The 7,359-nt window shown below is 41.5% G+C and overlaps 1 protein-coding gene across 1 annotated transcript in view; it reads right to left on the reverse strand.

Moving 5' to 3' along the window:
• Nucleotides 1–7,359, reverse strand: part of NDE1 (nudE neurodevelopment protein 1) — a 70,667-nt gene that overhangs the window by 32,739 nt on the left and 30,569 nt on the right. The gene's annotated exons all lie outside the window — the stretch shown is intronic.

Here is a 7,359-nt window from a genome sequence, read left to right on the forward strand (position 1 = left end):
GTTTGCAGCTGTTTCTCCTCAATTTGAGTGGTGCCATGTCAGCAAATGGAGGTCTCGAAAGCTTTACCTTATCCATATGAGCAAGGCTGGTTTTGCTCTGATGATGCAGCTCTTTCCCAGTCCTATTTTGAGAGCCTTCTAACCTAAGTGACTCATCCTCCTCCTCTGTATTAGACAATGTTTCCAGACTATTCATAAAGTTGCTCAGTAATATATCAGACAGTGTTTCTCTGCTATTCATAAGGTTTTCCCTGGCCAATTCTGTGAGAAGTGGATGGACTCTTCCTTCTTCCTAGTCTGTCTCTGTCTGCAAGCCAAGCTGATACCTGTGTACTATGAGCACCCCTCTGGGCTTGAAACACCAGTGGCACAAACCAACAGACAAGTTTGTCTCTCTTAGCTATTGGAAATCTCTCCAACTTCTCCTTACCTGGATTCCTGCGGCTGACCCCTCACATTGTCCCGGTCCCCCTAGCCTTTATACTCTCCTTTCTCCCGCTTTCCCACCTTGCTGCTTGTGGGACATGGCCAGAATTCCCTCTCCTCACCAGGATCCCTGAGGCTTAAGTGGGAATTCTAGAACTGGAAAATAACAGTATTAAAAATAAAACATTCTTTTGATGGGCTTAATAGATTAGAAAAGACAGAAAGGTCCGTATTTGAAGCTAGATCAATGATCCAACCTAAAGAACGGAGGGAAAAAATATTGGGGGGAGGGGGGAATGAAGAGAGCCTCTGGCATCTCTGGTACAATGAGCACAAGGACTGAAAAAACCAAACTCATTGCTGTCAAATTAATTACAGCTCATGGCAACTCCACATATCACAAAGCAGAATGTCTCTACAGGGTTTTCTTGGCCATAATCTTTACAGAAGCAGACCACTAGGCCAGTGTACCAGAAGGAAAGAAGGGAGAGAATGGGACAGAAAAAATACTTGAAGAAATAATGATCAAAGTTAAACCTGGTGAGAGAAAAATACACAGACTTAAAAAGCTCAGGAAACCTCTACCAAGATAAATACAAATACTACCACATCTAGCAAATCAAAACAAAGCTGTATTGTTGTTAGGTGCCACTGAGTCAGTTCTGCCTCACAGCAACCTCATATATAACAGAATGAAACACTGCCTGGTCCTGCGCCATCCTCACAATCATTACTGTTTGAGCCCACTGCCACAGCCACTATCTCAATCCATCTTGTTGAGGGTCTTCCTCTTTTTTTTGCAAATGTCCTTCTCCTGATAACATGTCCAAAGTACATGAGAATCAGTCTTGTCATTCTCACCTCTAAAGAGCATCTGGATGTACTTCTTCCAAGACAATTTGTTCATTCTTCTGGCAGTGCAAAAAGGGCATGGTGGAGCAGTTTGACCTCCTCCAACTTCACAAGAGAGAAAGAGGATTAAAATTAATATCAACAGCTCCAGGCTGATTTCTATGAGGTGGGGGTCAGACATGCTGCCACCTTCCAAACTCCTTATCAATTCTGACACCAATCTCCCCTCCCAACAGCATTCTATAATTCTCTACTGTGTTCAATAATTTGTTGCTATGGCCACACAGAACTCACAGATGATATTCATAATTATGGGGTTTATTAGGGAAATAACATGTTACAATCTAGGTTTAGGAAGGCTCAAGACACAACTTTTCAATCAGGACAGCCTCCCCTCAGCAATGTCCGCCAGCATGCCTCTCTTTGTCCCTGTCCTGTTGACCTGGTCTCTGTCCTCTTTGGACAAATGTTACAAAGCTCTCAGATGCTCAGGGAGGCACCCCACTCCATCAGCAAGCCTCCTGCCCAAAGGCACTCAGCTTTCTCACTCCATAGGCCAAGAAACCCACTGCTCTGTCCCATTCTTTACTTCCATGGTATATTGCCATCATTTCTCTGCTGCTTCTTTTCATCTCTCACCATCTCAGCAAAGTGTTACACCTCTCTTTCTCTCTCTCCTGAGTCAAAGAGATTCAGCACAGGGATCTTGTTTCAAAGGATGCACTCTACTCCTGGGTTTTTCTTGTTGGTAGGGCAATCCCTCTTTCCACTTCTGTAATGGCTCATTTTAACCCTAGTGGGATGGTAAAACTGACTAATCCTCATGTCAGGACTTCATACACTTTATTTGCACAGCCCCACCCACAACAAGGGTGCCATGTACCCTATATCCATTATTAGCAAATTATCCAATCCCCTAGGTGGGCCACAAACACCTCACATTATTATAATTCTACCCAGTTATCTGGTAGGAGTAACAAACACTACGGTCAGAAAGGCCGTATTAAGTAATACACTGCATTTAACATTTAATATTCTTTGTCAACACTATTAATTCAAAGGCACCAATCCTTCTTTGGTCTTCCTATTCACTGTCCATATGAGCAGTTGATGGTTCCACAATCAGTCCCTGGCCTTGTTTTGGTTGAAGATACTGAGATTCTCCATGACCTCTTGCCACAGATGTAGTCAATCTGATTCCTGTGTACTCCATCTGGCAAAAGTCCACTTTTATAGCCATTGTTTGTATTGTTGAAAAAAGGTATTTGTGGTGAATAAGCTGTTGGTCTTGCAAAATTCTAACATACGATCACCAGCGTTATTTCTATCACATAGGCTAAATTTTCCAACTACTGGTAATTCTTCTTTGTTTCCAACTTTTGCATTCCAATCACCAGTGATAATCAACTTATCTTAATTACATGTTTGGTCAATTTCAGACTGCAGAAGTTGGTAAAAATCTTCAATTTCCTTATCTTTGGCTTTGGTGGTTGGTGCATAAATTTGATTAATAGTAGTATTTACTGGTCTTCCTTATAGGTATACAGGTATTATCCTATCACTGACAGCACTGTACTTCAGGACAGATCTTGAAACATTCTTTGTGATGATGAATGCCACACAATTCTTTGTCATTCCCGGCACAGTAGATCATACGGTTATCTGATTCAAAATGGCCAAAACCGGTCTATTACAGCTCACTAAGGCCTAGGATATTGATCTTTATACTTTCCATTTCATTTCTGACAACTTCCAATTTTCCTAGATTCCTTTGTACATTCCATGTTCCGATTATTAATGGATGTTTGTAGCTGTTTTCCCTCAGTTTGAGTCATGCCATGTCAGCAAATGGAGGTCTCGAAAGCTTTACTTTACCCATATCATTGATGAGGCAGCTCTTTCCCAGTCGTATTTTGAGTGCCTTCTGACCTGAGGGGCTCATCGTATAGCACTGTGTTGGACAATGTTTTAGGGCTATTCATAAAGTAATCTATTGGACAGTGTTTTTCTGCTATTCATAAGGTTTTCCCTGGCCAATTCTTTGAGAAGTAGATAGCCTCTTCCTTCTTTTGAGTCTGTCTCAGTCTGGAAGCTCTGCTGAAACTTGTCCACCATGGGTAACCCTGCTGGCATTTGAAACGCTGGTGGTATAGCCTCCAGCCTCACTGCAACATGCAAGCCACCACAGTATGACAAACTGACAGACAAGTTTGTCTCCCTTAGCTGTTCCAAACCTCTCCGCCCGCAGACCTGGGGACTCTCCCTCCCCTTACCTGGATCCAGTCATTGCTGGCTGTTAATCCTAAGTAGAGTGAAAAGTTGACAATGTACAGAAGATTCTCCTTATTTGCAGTAATTACCTTATACAATGTTGCCTGGAACACTGAATTAGCAAGTACTAAACCATTCATTGCTTTTAGGGGAAATATGGGCTAGGTTCCTGTGAGCCTAGAGCCATAATCTTTCATCTAGCAATCAATATATAACTTTATGTGTGTTTCTGCTTAAAGACACATTATTAATATCTACTGTTGATTCATTAACTGGACCCTCAACTGGCAGTACTATAACTCGGGTCTGAATAAAAATTATAAAACACAAATATTTTCTCTGTAAAGCACACCACACAGTCTTCTTGGGTGGTAGGTAGATCATTTGTATATAGCTTTTCTTGCCATGGTCCTGTAACTCCCACCAAATGACTGGGTGAGACTATATCAATAAGGTGCTTGTGGCCAACCAAAGGGATTAAAAACCTTGCTAATAATGCAAATAAGGTGCACAGTATCCTTGTGGGGGTGGGACCATGCAAATAAGGTGTTGCTATTGTTGTTAGGTGCTATTAAGCCAGCTCAAACTCATAGTGACCCTATGTAGAACAGAATGAAACACTCCCCAGTCCTGCACCATCCTCACAGTATCTGCTACGTTTCACTGCATATTCACAGCAACTGTGTCAATCCATCTCGTTGAGAGTCTTCCCCTTTTTCACTGACAAAGCCTCGCTGGTTCTCGGTGTAAGGTACACTCTGGCTATACCTCTTCCAACACAGATTTGTTCATTCTTTTGGCAATCCATGGTATTTTCTGTATTCTTCACCAACACTACAATTCAAATACATCCATTCTTCAGGTATGTAACCTCTGTCAGGGGATTGGTCAATTTTGCCATCCCACTAGGCTTCAAAGAGAGCCAATCCTACAGTGAAGGGGGAAATATGACTAACACCAAGAAGAGACAGTACCACCAAGAAGAGACAGGAGTGGAAGATATCTTTTGGATCCATGGTTCACATGCTGAGAAAAGCCTAGACCCAGGAGACAGAGAAAGAGAGCTATAACACTTGAGACTGTGTTATATGGCAGCAAAGAAATGGCAACAACAGAGCCAAAAGACTGGTGCAAGATGGCACAGAGGGCTTCCTAGCCCACAGAGCAAGGTGGTTACAGTGGTGTGCCGACCTACAGAGAAAGTTGAGTACATTCAGGCAGGAGGGTTCCTAGTGGAGTAGGGTGACTCTGGGAGCTTATTGGCAGACTAAAGTGCTTTGTAACACCTGCTGGAGCCAGGCAGAGGCTAGGCCAAGGTGTTCATGGCCAGGAAGAGGTCTGCCTGTGGGCATGGCTGAGAAAAGGCTGTCCTGATCAAAGAACTATATCCTGAATGGTTCCTGATCCTTAATTGTAACCTGTTACTTTCCTAATAAACCCCTAATTGTGAGCATTATCCGTGAGTTCTGTGTGGCCATTGCAACAAATAATCTAACACAACAGAGAAGTAGAGAGTGCCATGGCAGGGATGATGGCTGGTGTCAGAATTGGTAAAAAGGTTGGAGAGTGGATGTGTATCTGACTTATGCTTCATAGGAATCAGCCTTGGGCTGATTCTGATAGTGATTCTCTCTCCTGCTCATGAAGTCAGAGGAAGTCAGATGCCTATGCCATACCATTTTTATAGGAACACTAGGCAGTACTTCAGCACTATGCTGGGGACCATTTAAAACAGAGAAATCAACAAACCACAACAAAAAAAGCACAAAAATGAGAAAAATATGACACTAAATAAACCACAAAAGGACACCTGTTTACAGTAGGAGAGCTAAAACAAGAGGCCATGACACCTTGCTTGACTACAGCTGGGAACGGGTTAATCAAGTGACTCCGTTTTTTCATCTCTTTGTGTTTGTTGTGAATGACCATGAAAGCACCATGTGTACTGATTTTACAAACTCATCTTAGCAAAAGGGGGATTCACAAGTATGGAATTCATAGAGAGTGATGACTGACTACATACTGTAATCCCTAAAGCAACCACATAAAAATAATGCAAAGAACTTTGGAGAAAATGAAAATATTCCATATCTTGATATTAATATGGGATACAAGAATGTATGCATTTGTTAAAACTCATTTGTTAAAACTCACTTAAAATCTGTATCAAATTTACATCTAAATAAAAATTTCACTGTATCAAATTTATATCTAAATAAAACAATACATATGTTGCTTTAAGAGTATGGTTCAGGTAATAATTCAATAAATATTAGCTATTATTATTATTCTGCCACAGCGCAAAACATCACTTTCAGAAATAATGTTCTGAGAGTTCCGGCAAGATGGCGGACTAGGCAGAAAGACTGCACAGACCCTCTCCAACAAAGAAAAGGGAAAAAAATTAACACAAACATAGAAGATAATCTTGGACCCCTGAACCTCTAAGGGAAGGATACAGAAGTGGACTAAACCCCAACTAGCAGAAGAATTTGTGTGAAAATACCAAAAAAGGAGACACACGGAGCTGCGGTCTGGCAGTGATCCTGAGTAATCCTGACAGCATAGATAGCTTGGAGATTCCTGAGTGGTGGTAGGACCTAAGAATTAACCTAAAAATCACCCTGCTAGCCAGGGACTGCACAAAGGACTGTGCACGGTGGCTGGGGAAAAAACAGAGAGGGTGAAGAAAAAGGTGGGCTGAACTGTGGACTTTTGCCAGTCCGGAGGATGCCGCCATTTTGAAGGTTTAAAAAGTGGCTTGACTATTGTGGATATTTAAAGAGACAGCGCTCTCACAGATATCTGGGGCTTAAGAACACTTCTGCTTTCCAGCAAGCCCAAGGACACTTGGGGCCTGCAAGACTGAAAAGGTACGACATTCTTCTTGATATTATATCCTACAACCGCTTGGTGAATGGAGGTATGGCCACCCCCCACTCCCACCTACCTTGTGGGCCTACAGGAACTCCATCACAGTCTGTGAGCTCAGATGGAGCCTGGGTGCCCTACCCTGTTCTCCACCGATTTTCTGTTATCTTTTTTCTCTTTTTTATTTTTATTTTTTCTTTTTCGGTTTCTTTTTCCGGTGATTAGTTTGCTTGTATTTGTCTGTTTTAAAACAACTAAAATTATTAATACTTTTGTCCTTCTTACTGCTATTCTTAACCTTCCCCTACCAGGTCCTAGATTTCAGCATTTTTTATTTTTCCCTGTGCCTGGTTGAAATTCCCCTCCACCCAAATTTAAGGATATTTTTTTATCTTTTTTTTTTCCCCTTTTTTTCTCATGACTAAGCCCATTCCTGTTTCTCTTTTTGCATTTTTCCTATTTTGTTCTTCATTTATTATTCTCCTTCTCTACTTTTTTTTTTTCTTAGTGCCCTATCCCCAGATATTGCAGGTTTCCTTGTTTTTTTTCATTTTTTCCCTTTTTTCTTTTTTTGGTTACTGTTCCTGTATGATTACATGGGGTGTTTTTCAACCATGGGCTTTTAGTTTTTTGATGGTTATTCAATTGTAATTTGTGTCTAACTGACTGGGCGAAACAACAGTCCTCATAAGACACAACTACACCTACACCTCCTGCGACTTCACTTACTGAGCGAGAGCCACTTCCTCTTCTCCACCAACGGGCCAATGATAAAAAACCACCAAAGAACTTCTAAATGGTGAGGAAGTTAAGAGAGACGCAAGATAGAATGGACTGTTGTAACAAGTTCTGTACCTCACACCACACACAAAAACGAACTCCAGATGGATCAAAGACTTAAATGTGAAACCTAAAACTATACAGTTCCTCAAGGAAAAT

This window comes from Orycteropus afer, unplaced genomic scaffold (genome assembly GCF_000298275.1).
Source record: "Orycteropus afer afer isolate SDZICR_OR568_19922 unplaced genomic scaffold, OryAfe1.0 scaffold00623, whole genome shotgun sequence".
Classification (NCBI taxonomy): domain Eukaryota; kingdom Metazoa; phylum Chordata; class Mammalia; order Tubulidentata; family Orycteropodidae; genus Orycteropus; species Orycteropus afer.